The sequence below is a fragment of the Hylobates moloch genome, unplaced genomic scaffold, assembly GCF_009828535.3.
Source record: "Hylobates moloch isolate HMO894 unplaced genomic scaffold, HMol_V3 SCAFFOLD_6, whole genome shotgun sequence".
Lineage (NCBI taxonomy): Eukaryota > Metazoa > Chordata > Mammalia > Primates > Hylobatidae > Hylobates > Hylobates moloch.
In genome coordinates this window covers 45,644,378-45,657,878 of record NW_026652281.1, presented here as the reverse complement: position 1 = coordinate 45,657,878, position 13,501 = coordinate 45,644,378, and the positions used below count along the sequence as shown (strand labels likewise).

Here is a 13,501-nt window from a genome sequence, read left to right as displayed (position 1 = left end):
TTTCCCTTTTCCTCTCTGTTCCAGCTGCACTGGTTTCTTTGATTTCCTTGCACTTACTACATTTCCTCTCAAGTCTGTGCCTGTGTTGTCTTCTTGCTAAGTTTACTCTTCCCTCCCTGTTTAACCTGGTAAATACCTTCTCATCTTTCAGATCTCAGCCTGGGCATCACTTTCTCAAAGAAGCTTTTCCTGACCACCTCCACTTCCCCCTATTCCTCCTGTTCCCCGCATCCTCCACCTTTGAGGGTGCTATGGTAGCTCTCCTAGCACCCCATGCCTCTTTTTCAGGGTAACCTTCACAAATGCAGCTTCACATTTGTTAGCATCATTATTCAATTCATGCCTATATTTCTTCACCAGACTGCAGACTATGGGGGGCAGGAAGCACATCAGGTTTTGCTCATCATTGTATCTCATCAGTCTATTCCAGTGTGTGGCAGTAGCCGACTCAATATGTATTTCAGGGATAAACAGACATACGGGGCATATGGGAGCATGAAGGGATGAATTTCCACTGCTACTCTCCAATTATAGACTTAATCCAGAAAGCAACACTTGCTGATCTGTTCCAACTCCATTGCTTCCCCCTGCCCATTGTATCCTCCTTGCACATTCTCAGTTCCACCAGTGTGTCTCCTAAAGGACTGCACCTATAATTCCATGCCCCATACCCCACTCATTCAGTATGACTAACATCACATTTAAACAGATCTAAATTCTAATTTAAATCAAATTAATATTCTCTAAATTAGACAAAATTCTCAAATCAAATCTAAATTCTGCTTATCTCCCAAGGCCTTTTATTATCTGGTTTTATTCAGTCTGTTCAATTTCCTTTCTCAGAACTCCCTAAAATGTCACCTCTGTACCTAATAGTCCAGTTACCAGACTGTCCCTGCTTCCACCACACTTACTTCCATCTCAGGGTTTGGTTCAGGTTGTACTTTCAGGTCCGCCAAGTGTCTTCCTCTTAACTTTGTTTATCTGAATTCCTCCCTTCCTGTGTGAAAACTTAATGTCTCTTTTCTGAGTCTCTCTGATGCTGAGAGAAGTCTTGGTTACCTCCTTTTGTTTCTTTTTTTTTCTTTAAAATAATGCTTTTATTTAAAATGCCCTTTTTACAAATATTAAAATTTTATTGAATTAATATGCTAAAATCACATGAACACTTGGCACCATTTGAAATGTAATCCTATCCATGGAATAGAATGCAAACATTAACTAAATGTAAAAGGGGGACAGATTTAGGACTTTAAGAACATGTTTTAAAATAAAAGTTTTTAATAAATTTCAGTACTCCTTTTGTTTTTGAGGTTTCCACTTTATAATTTTTAAAATACTAAGAACTGCCAAAGAGAAGTATAAAAACAGAGATGTATTTTATGTGCTGGATATTCTCCACTGGCCTCTCCAGATGTCCTTCCCACCCTTCTTCAGTCTGCTCCACATTCCAGGAGGCTGACCTTTATGGACTACATTAATGGGCTCCCTTGCTCTCGGGCCTTCAGTGGCTTTAGTCTGTGGGAAGAACTGGCAGAAGACTGGGCAGCAGGAGGATAAGGAGGTCCGAGTATTTATTTCCTTGGTTCCTTTTCTGGTAGGCAGCAGGTTGGCAGTAACCGGGTTTCTCTAGTGATGCCATAGCTCCTATCATCTCTCATGGTTATAACAGTTCCTGGTTTTGGTAACTCTTCCTCTTCTTGGCTCTTAGGTTTTTGGGTGGTAACAGTTTTCTGCTTTATAAATCCCTGGGGTGTTTTAACATCCCTGCATGCCTCCCTTAACCTAGCCGTCTTTGTCCTTGCTGCCTTGGTTAAATTCTTCTGAATTGCCCCCTTCATTTGTGTCTTCTATTTTTTTAATAGAACATAGATATCATTTAAATATTAACTATAGCAAATTAATGCTTTCATTATAGAAATGATGCAGTGTGATATACAGTCCCATTCACAAGATAATTACAGGATTTGCAAAATATATTAATTCTTTGTACATTGCAAGTGGTCAGGTCGGAACACAAGTGGAAAGTTATGGAAGGAATATCATCTTTTTTGATTCCTATCTTGTGTCTCTGACTCTGCATGATCTTGTTAGGGGAAAAAGTCTGGCCAAGTGGCCCTCCTCCTTGGCTCCCTTATTGGGCCTGTCTAGGACCAAGTCAGCACTTTGGTCTCTCTCTTCTCAGAATTCGTACTACTTTTTTAGTCCTTACAACAAGGCTTAACACTTCACCATTTCCTAATGGCAGACTTTGTCTCATCCATTCGATTCTAAAGTTTCTGAGAGAAAAGAGTATTTTTATATCTATTTTTATGCCCCTGGAGCAATACATACATAGCATAAAAAGATCTTAAAGATCCATTTCTCTCCTTTTCCTTGTAATGTATTTGTGAAGAAATCAGGGTATTTATTCGATAGAGTATCATACGTTTTAGGTTTTGCTGATTGCATCACTAGAGTATTATTTAATGTGTTCCTCTGTTCTTTTTCTTTTTTGTACTGGTGCATCTAGAGGCTAGATCAGATTTAGATTAGAGTTTTTGGCAAGAATGTTTCATAGATGGTGGTATGTATTACCAGCAGAAGGTAATCTGATTGTCTCTCTTCTTGTAAGGTTAATACTACCTATTAATGAGGAAATGTGAGGTTGATAATCCATTATAAAGTCTTTTGTCAGCTTATTATCTATTGCTTTTAGTTGCCATGAATGATCATCATTGCTTTGGTTAATTAGAAGTTGCATATGATAAGTATTCTTCTCATTCCTTCTGAATTTGTCAGTGGAAATACATCTATACAAGGAAACTTTCCCTCATAAGCTATTTGATCACCTTTAAATACACTTTATATTGCTTACATCATTTTTGTTCTGTAATTGCTAGATATAAAACTTTTCTTATAACACCTACTCATGGTCATTGGACTATAGAAATCTAATTATATATTGATGATAATTTAGAATTGTTTAATTTAATTGTACTTACCATGATGTGTGGATTTGTGCATGTGTATGTGTAAGCCTGAGAAAACATAAGAAAATAAAGCTGATTTTAAAGCATTGTAATTTTGTTGTTGAATATTAGGAATATTCCGAGGAGGTTTAGGGAAGAATACAATGTACTAAAATGTAGTATTTATGTTTCTAATGTAAAATTAACTTATGACAGGTAAAAACATATCTGGAAAATGGGGATTTGCAGTTTCTACAGCTATTTGGTTCATATACTAATAACCCCATTAACTGTGTGACAAGTATCCACTGGGAGTTTAGAAGACAACCTTTGTAGAGTCCTTCCTTTTCTTGAATTATTAATATTATCTTTGAATGGAAGTTGCAAAATTGCAGTGGGATAAATTTAGTTTGATAGACTTAAAAAGCATAAATAAAATGCTTAAAGGAAAAAGTGACTCAATGCTCTAGAGCTATTTTTATAGGATCAGATCCTTTATAAAAGGTTTTTAGTCATGAAACATAACAAAATTCAACAAACTAATTCAACTAAACATTCACTGCATACCCAGTTCCTATGTCAGGTAGTCTTTGGGAATACAAAGAAGAATAAATCAAGGCTTCACCCCTTAAAACACAATCCAATAGCAGGACTAGCAAAAAAGGAGCTTTGTTGTAATTGCCTAATACTGAAATAGAAATGTTTATGACATATAAAGGAAAATCCAAGAGCAGGCCAAAGAATGTTTTTATATTTGATTTTATAGTTCCTCTTAAAAGTTCAAAGCTAAGGATGCAAATCTGTTGAAATGTTTCTTTTATGAGTTAGAAGTTTAAGGGAAATGAATAGGTCACAGAATCACTGTGAGGGAGGTAGGGGAAAGCAGAATAACTTTGCCCTTGACCATTATGGTTAAATATATGCCTCCATCACTAAACATAAGTACCCCATGTCTGTTTCACCTCTCCTTTGAAAGGAAAAAAGTATAATTTTTCAGAAGGCACAGTTTCTTCATATTAACTTAGAATTGAATTGGCTTTCCATCTCTTATTTCCATCAACATTATCAGGCTTGCTAAACTGGGAATGGGCATTTTATCATTCTGTCTTCTTATATCTTAGTAGCTAGTTAAGAGACTCAGTGGAAACTGCCTAGATGAGTATATTTAATTAATGATAGATGAAAAGACAAGGATTTAAAAATTCTGAACAGGTCAATACATTGAAATGAGCCTGGTTACCTGAAAATTATCTACTGAGGAATAAACTTAGAATGCTGTCAGGACCTATTGTTTGCCTACTTTGCAGACATCTCCTATTCTTTCTTGCCTAAGAGAAATTCCCTTTTGTTCCAGCATTGGCCTTCCCTTTCTTGATTAGACTAAGCCAATTCTGGTCATTCCTTTTCTCTTCCTAATGATTGCTTTAGAGATGGGCATGTGGTATAATTCTGGCCATTTAGATGTGAGATGAAGTCTTTTGGAGCTGAAGCGCTTCTGGGAAAGTGTCATTCTTGAAAAGGACCTTAAGGAAGAGACTTTCCCTCCTCTAGCCTTTGGAAATTGCATTGGGCATTGTGACAATGACATACTGAAGCTGCTGCAACCATCTTGTGATCATGAAGGGAGGCAAATTCATGAAATAAAGGCAACATGCTGAATATGACAAAGCTGAAAGATGGAAAGAATCTGATTACTTGATGATGTTGTTTAGTTGCTGGATGAAATCATCATTCTTGCATTTGTTCTGCTTCTGGACTTCTCATTATGTGAGAGACTACATCTCTGTTGGTTTAAGTCATTTTAAGTTGGTCTTCTGCAATTTGCAGCCAAATGCATTGTTAGTGATAATAAACATTTTCTTAGACCTCTTACATGTGACTGAGATGCCATGTGTTTAATTTAGTATTATCTTTGTGATATGTCCCGATGACTGTATGCACAATAATCCCAATAAAGAAAAGAGCTATTTCTGATAAACACTTTCATAGCCCTAACAGTGCATTGCCGTTTTGCTTTTTAAAAATCATTGTACCAATTTTAAGTGTCACCAGCAATGAAATAAAAATTTAAGCATCTTTCAAGTTGAAAATTCTGCTAATAGTTGCCATGAGTACATATATTTATTTGAGCTTTACAAGATTATTTGCATATTTTACATCCTGTCTTCAACAGGAACCCTTTCAGGCAATGTTATACGGTGCTGATACCAGTTATCAATGCGTAACAAATAGTAAAAGTGCAAATAATACATGAATACATTAATTTCCAAATTGTCCTTTGCTTATATATGTAGCAGTCTCACAGTTTAGAGACTGTTCTTCAAGTAGGCAAAGAAAATAAATATTTTACTTTAAAAAATTTATCTAATTTAGCTTATTACACCTGTGACCTCTGGGTGTCAAGGGAAGAAAACCTTCAAAATATCAGTTAGAGGTATCTCACTTTCTTCTGGTTCAAGACAGTCACCTCAACTTTTTAGTAAGCTATACCTCCTCTTCCCTTTTTTATTTGTTAGTATGGTATTTGGTTGATGGAAAGGGAGATCTTACATGAATGGCCTTGGGCAGTGGAAGAGGTCTTAAATGAATGGGATTCATTAATGGGATTCCTTAATTGGTGTCAATTTCAATAACTGTGATTATGAAATTAACCTCCATTTGGCCAGAGGAATTTCTTTTACTTCTTCCTTTTATTTAGAAAGGTATTCCGCTATGTCATGCTTTCTCCCTTTCCCAGCTTAGCTTTAGTTAGCCCTGCCAACCTCCTTGGGGCCATAACAGAATGCTTGCTGGGGAACCAAATATGATTTATATGGGAGAGGAATGTGAATACATTCAAAATACTAGTATTACAAATATGTAAAGGCTGAAAACCCAAAACCTTGCACAGAACTGTAACATTTATAAATATGCTGAAGTCTATTGGGTTGTTCCTAAAAGTCCTCTACTTTAACATTGTAGTTTTTATTCTTTTCTTACTCTTTCATGTGAAAAGTATCTGCTTTTGTAGTATATCACTTCACTAGTTCCCAATGCAATCATAAGAAGTTAAAATCACTGTGTGCTGAAAGGGTAAATTAGGTGTTTAGGTTCTTAAGTTTGTGCTGGTATCACTAGTCTGTGGAACAGGAATAGTTTCCTGGGTTGGAAGTCAACAAGCATCCATTGAAATTCTCTACTTGGTGGCATATTCTCTGCTGGAGTCTATGTAATACCAACATTGCTTTAAATAATTTTCCTTACCTTATTTTGTTTTGACTATTTGAGATTTTTAAATTAACCTATTGACTCATCCTTTTTCTGTAGTTTTCTCAAGCTCTGCGGTTTTTGTTGCTGTTTTTATTCTTTGTTTTTCCCTTGATGTTTTGTCTTTCCTGTTTCTCAATCTGCCCTAGTCCCTGTGATCATCACCAAAGGAACTGGTGGGAAAACTTTGTGGTGACTGCTGTGTACCATTGCTGCAGGCATTTCTTGAATGGGGTCAGTGTAGATGGCAGCACTAGAGATCCTGGGGGTAAATACCATGGACAGCAAGTGTGGCTAGAGCTTTACATAGTCTTGGGAAGAGCTTGAACTATGAGAAGAGTACCCACAGGGTCTCAGTCCTTCTAGGGGGAGCCACAGAGAAGAATAACTGGGTTCTTTAAAATATTAATAATTTAGGGATATTAACACAAAAGGTAGATGTCTAGATATTAATATTGTATTATAGACATGCCTATGAGAACACAGCTTACTTATGGATTTTGATTATCCATGTTGTCAACTACCCTCTCCTTAAAACTTCTCTTCCTTTGGCTTCCAAGGCATGTGGCTACCCTGGTTTTTCTCTGAACTCCTTGGCCGCTGTTACTTGGCCAGCCAGTTTACAGCGCTGTCACTTCTCTTTCCCTTTTTTCTCTCTACTCTCAATACGCTGCCTCCTCTACACACATTGCCCAATTACTATCCAATTTTTATGTTTCCTAAATTTACATCTTTAGGTCAAGTCTCACCTCTGAACTCCAGACCTTGACCCAACTGCCCCTTTGACATTTACATACGGATTTTCAAAAGCTGCTCAAATTCAACATGTTCAGTGCCAAATTCATTATCTTCTTCAAACCTGGTCATCCGTGTTTTATGTCTCAGTGAATGATACCACCAATACATTCAGTTATGCAAGCCAGAAATCCAGGAGTTATTCTCAACACTGCCTCCTTACCTTCCTTTCAAATCCACCACCCCAGTCATGTCTATTTTACCTTTTAAATGTCTCCAGAATCTGCCCTGTTTTCTCCTTCTCTGCGGTCGTCACCTAGTTTTAAGCTACTATTTTTCTGAATAATTACATGGCATCTTCACTAACCTCATCTGGTTAATTTCCATGTCATTTTCCTACAAAAAAAATGTCTGGCTTTCTGTGGCTGTCATGAAAAACAAAACAACCAAAATTTTTAAATGAACTACAGGCCCTGCATTGTGTGCCACATCTACATGCCAAGTCCAATTTAAAACATGTTCCTCTGTCTGTGTGTACTGGCTTTTGTTTTTTCTGTCACACCAAGTTCTGTCCAATTACACGGCCTTTGAAAATACTATTTTTTATGCTAAAACATTGCCAACTCCCCTTGACCTAGAGCATTTCCTCTGAATTATTAGCTTTTGTAGCAACCTATATTTCTTCTTTGTAGCACTTAAAACAGTAAAAATTTAACATTTATGTGTAATTATTTCTTTGCTAAACTAGTAGACTAAGTTTTATGAGGGTAGAGACCATGTATACTTTTGTTCCCAGTTTTATGAATGTAGAACAGTGTCTGGTTCCTGGGAATTACTCATCATATATGTTTGCTAAGTGAACGAATGGATGGGTAGAAGAATGGCTTTCTGTGCAGCCACTGAAAGAGATTTAAAGGTAGGCAAGTATTAATGAGATGACTATGGCAAGATATGTTAGAATTAGAACAGGCCTGGGGGGGAAAAACACAGAAATTGAGAAGACTACTTTATTTTCAGATGGTTCATTGTAAATGTCAAGAGAATAGAATGCAACTTTGGCAGTAAGATAGTGGACAGACCCATTCAAGTCTAGAGCTTCTCTCCTATGAAGCTGTATTGTCTCAGTATCAAATATAAGCCACTTAGCATAGAAACATGGTGTTTGGGGTAGTGATTGAGGAGCCTTTCCTGTTCTGAAGTGTCCACAAACAGATTTGATACATACAGTTAGTTTCTAATCATTTGTATTAAGGGAGAGGAACATCAGTGTGAATAAATGTTGGCACCAGGTTCAGAAGATTGACTGATTCCGTGTTCAGGGGAACTTGATGAAAAGCATGAACCACTAGCTTAAAGTTGGGAAAGGTGAGTAGTGGAGATCGTCAGCACTCCCTGTTCAGAATAGCACAGTTTCCTTCATGTAACTCCCCAGTCCCCATCACAGGGACACCAAGGAGATTTCCACCGCTATCGCCACCCTGTTGTATGATAGGCAATTAATGATAGTAGATTATTAGTATGTTCCTTTTTGTTGACTCATAAGTGAAAGTATGTGAAAGCTCTAAGACAGCTGTTCCCTCACCAAAATATTTTTCCCTCATCGTTTGCTCATACAGATCTGTAATTCCCATAGAAGAGCACTTGCCAGGAGAGTCACTTCCATTTGAACTACTTGGCATTGAGAATCTTCTCATCATCAGCCACAGTGTGATTATAGTTTAAAAATGCAAATGGGATTCTGGGATGAATCAACTGAAGGACAAAATTCATATGAAAAAAGTGATCTGTATAAAACCCTAATTAGGCAGCATCTATGATACAGCCTTTCTTAAACTGTGAGTTTATTGCCACCAAAAGAAGCAGATAAGTGCAAAATTCAACAACTATTTCTAGAGCTCCCAGTATGTGTCAGATATAATTCTAAATGCCTAGAATGCTAGGCAGACACTGTTACAAGATTACATTCTAGGTTGGGAAAAATGTTGATAGGGGATGGAACTAGTATAGTGGTAAGGACAAAAGCGAAGCATTTTGGGGAATCATTTGGGAACGTTTTAACGTAAAATCTTCACTATGACTGTTTCTTCCACAGCCTAAGAAATATAGTAACATCTTTAAAAAATTAAATGGTAAGAAAAAGACAACTGGGAAAGGAAAACAAGGATAGACTACATATAATAGTGATAGTTTAAGGAATTTTATCTGTTATTAAGTGTCTTAAATTCTGGCTTCAGAGAGATGGATTATTTAAACTTGAGTTTTTTTGCTTCAGAAAATCTTTTATGCTTTGGTGTAATTTTCTTTTGTTCTAGCTTCCTTTTATACTAGGATGAGGTGGAGAGTACAAACACCACAGAGTTAGTGTGAGCCTCCTATACATGCATTAAAAACACTTTGGGAGACAGCAATTTGATTCTGTTACATAGTTGGATCACATAAAATAAAACTTTGAAAAATAATTTTCCAATTATTTTCTTCATCTCATAATCAAAATTCCGGCCAAAGAGCCTTGATCACTTTCCATACGTTTTCCTTGTTGGATGAGTAGAACTACCAACGGTCTTGAAATTTCCATTAGTTTTTCCCAAAATGCAATTATTCAAATCCTATGTGGAAACGTAGGACTTTAGGGTTCCTTATCAGTTTGTCTGGATTGGATTTAAAATGTACATAATCAGGAGTTGGTATAGAGACTATTACCAACTTTCTGATTAGCTGCTCTGAGGTATAAAGTCACAACTGCCACCACAAGATGGTTCCACTGGTTCTGGGTTTTGATTACTCCTATTGCATATATTTATGGTGTACATCATGCTGTTTTAATATTCATATACATAGTGAAGTTATTACTATAGTTAAGCAAATTAATATCTCCATCATCTTTCACAGTTATTTTTATTGTTTGGTGTTTTGGTTATTTAATAAGTGATGACTTAGAAAAGTTACCAGAGACCATACTATACACAATATAATATTTCTATGACTTATGACCTATTTACAGGGAACAGCCAATTTACAGATAGCCAAAGAAATAAGCAAAAGGGCCATAACCAGATAAAACTGCATCATGTTATCTATTTGTACACCTCTTTGTGCCATCACATTGAATAGTATTTAAGAAAAGTAGTCTGGGAGGATTCTGTACAATAAAGGGTTATTATCCAATCAGGATCAAATCGTAGTATTCAACACTAGAATATGAATGGTATCTTTGGTTTCCCCAAACAAAAATTACTGGTTTTATGTGAACAATTTTCATATGTAATAAAATACAGAGATTTTGTTTGTCTCATAATAATTTAAATAAGCAGTTGATTTCATTAACTTCCTTTTCCATAGAAACCACTACATCTCTGTCTCACAAACGACTAAATCAAAGAATGCTATGAGAGAACTCTTGGTTAAAAGTGGATAGTAATAGGATATTATAGGAGTGTTATAGTAATAAAGGCCTTTTTATTTCTAGCCCACCATCTTCTTTTGTCAGAAAAATGCGCTTTTCTTGGATAGTTCCCAGTAGCATCAGTAAAAAGTCATCAGCAATATCATATCCCTCTTGATTCAGATTCGGCTGATGTGCCAAAAGATAGCACTGGGCACCATGGCTATGTAGATTCATATTATTTCTCCCTTTTCGTATATCTGAGCCTTATGTTAGCAGTTTGAATCTGTTGTATTTTACAGACAGTCCCCTGGCACCAAGCTCAGATACAGTGTTCTTTCCACAGAGAGAAAAAGAGGATTCGTGATGATGATAAACGGAAAATTGTGAATGGTTGTGCTGTAGTTTGGGTTGAATTATAGAAGCATCCTTACTAGGACAGTGTGTTCATAGGAAAAGACTATTATAATGGGCAATAAGGTGCTGTCTTTGTCTCTTCAGAATGTGTTTCAGAGAAACATTGATCTGAGTTATGTATATATTTTCAAATAACTGCAGAAACAAAATAGTGACAAAATTAAATAGCTGTGGCTCTAATCTAGTTCATTGCAGTTTGTCAACAAGCTTTTATGAAATGTTCTCAGGTGCTATTGAAAATGTAGGGTACTTGGACTAAAACTTCCTGTTAAATTTTATGTTACTTTGATTCCCTTATTTCTGCCATTAATCAACTAAACAACTAAAATTGTGTCTAAGAACTGACAACATTTTTTAGAGAGGTTTGAAAAATACCTTTTAACAGCTATCTTTCCATAGTGGAAGAGAAGTGCTTTAATAACCTGGTACAAATTCCATTCACCAATTTCTAGATTGTTTTTTAACTGCAAACAAATTACTTACCATCTTTAGCTTCATTTTTCCATGTGTAAAATGGTGTCTGTAATACCTATTGAATAGTGTTATCATGGAAAATAACTATGATAGAAACTTCTAATTGTGTATGATACTTTTCTCCTGCAGAGGGTCTCCTTCCTCCCTTCCTTTCCCTCCCCTCCACTTCCCTCCCCTCCCCTCCCTTTACCCCACCTCTCTCTTTCTTCAACTGGCTTTAACAACTTAGGAAAGAAATAGTGGAAATCTGAATGGATTATCATTATTAGACAAGTTATAGGCCAAAAAATACAAATTGCTAGAAGAAAGACATTTTCAAATTATTCTCATTTTAAATTGGGTGGCTGATGGTAAAAAAATAATAATTATAGTATGGATCTGATGAATTATAAGTATAAATAACAAGTTCCTTTGTTCTCTGTATTATCTGTAACCATCATTGAATTAATTTTTTTAATTGAGAACCAACTTGCTGAATTTGATATATCTATGTATGCCTATAACTTCCCTATTCCAAAAACAATGAGATGACTTATAATAAAATCAAAGATAGAGTAAAATCAAAACCTGTTATTCCAAATTAAAAAGAAGTTGTTTCCTTTTCATCATAACCTTTCAATCATTTTTCATTATAAATATATGCTTAGCTGCTTTAAATTTACTTTTTTTTTATTATACTTTAGGTTTTAGGGTACATGTGCACAATGTGCAGGTTTGTTACATATGTATCCATGTGCCATGTTGATTTCCTGCACCCATTAGCTCGTCATTTAGCATTAGATATATCTCCTAATGCTGTCCCCCCCCCCCACCCCCCACCCCACAACAGTACCTGGAATGTGATGTTATATTTGCTTTTAAGTCATTATTTGTCACATTGCTTGGAATGATTTTGAATGTATTAGTATAATGCACAGAGTGCATATGTTCGGATCCCAGCTCCTGCACTTGTTGGTGTCCAAGATAAATAAGCCAACACCACTTAAAGTGGTAAAATAGATTTTATTCAGTAGTAACTATTGCAGTAGGGAAGTGGGTCCAGTGTGAAGTGAACCTAACTTTGCCGAAACAAAAGGGAGGAGACCTTTTAGAAGCTGGGGTGTGGTGAGGGAAAGGCACTGAAGGATGTGAAAGGGAGCTGGTCCATGTGGCTGGGCCATCTGGGTTTGTTATTTGGGAAGAGACGCAAACTTACTGTATCTTTATGACAGGAGGCAGTGGTATTGATTAGAACAAGGTGCCCACTGGACTGAGAGCTGTGCAGTTATCTCCCTGAATGTAAGAAGACATTTTTGGGTGGTAGAAGATTTACATCTCAAAGGAGCAGAAAAAGGATTTACAGTTGCAAGCTTTCTGAAGTAACTGCTCTAAGAGAAGGTTCAGAGGTTTATGCTTGTTACCAGGTTTTGGCTAGAACAAATAATAAAATCTCCTGGAAGCATCTCCTTGAAGGGTGATGGGATCACATGAGGGGTGCAGCTGTGAGCTGTTAGAAACTATGCTAATGTGTTTCTTCAGGTCTCTTGTGTGTGGGGGGGGGGTGGGGGGAGAGGGTAGACAAAATCAGCACATTTCCTTATTAGCAAAATAAAGTTGAATCTAAATTATAAAGACTTCTAAGAAATGAAACAATGCTGAAATGAGAAGAAAATGGCATATATAAAAGTAGTAACTAAGAATAAATCACATCTCAGTAATTTTTCAAATTTTAAGATATTTGTTTGATGGGTACTTGAACCTCCTTGTTTTTTAACACAGAAGTAGAAACATAGGTACAAAATTCACAATTTTTTGGTGCTAATTATTAGGTTTAGAAATGCCAAATGATTTCTATCCATGTTAGTGGAATATGATTATTCCAGCTCTGTGCAGTAATAATCCAGGAAGCACGAATTATTAAAAGAGTGCAACCTGTATTTGTATTGGGCATATTATTAACCATAGCACACACTTTATTGTGTATGTATTTCCATTAAGGAAGTGGAGTACATTGAATCTCATTCTCCTTAAATTGTAATTTTTATCACTAAAATTCCTTGATGTTAATATATTTGATAGTGAAAAAATGACCGTTTAGATGAGACCAATAACTAGAAAAGAAATAATAGCTTGAGTTAATGTTGATTTCTTCAATGTATTACATAAAAAAATTTAAAGTAAGGGAGAGCAACCAAAAATAATAAATTTTAAGACCAATTCTTATTCATTATACTTCTCTAATATTTGAGGCATTTGTAAAGTGATTCAGGAAATTAAATATTTAATTTTGCAAATAGCAAAGATGGTCAAAACTAAC

At 36.0% G+C, this 13,501-nt stretch overlaps 1 protein-coding gene across 17 annotated transcripts in view; it reads left to right on the top strand.

Moving 5' to 3' along the window:
- The window catches only part of PAM (peptidylglycine alpha-amidating monooxygenase), a 278,097-nt gene that overhangs the window by 138,292 nt on the left and 126,304 nt on the right, over positions 1 to 13,501 (top strand). The gene's annotated exons all lie outside the window — the stretch shown is intronic.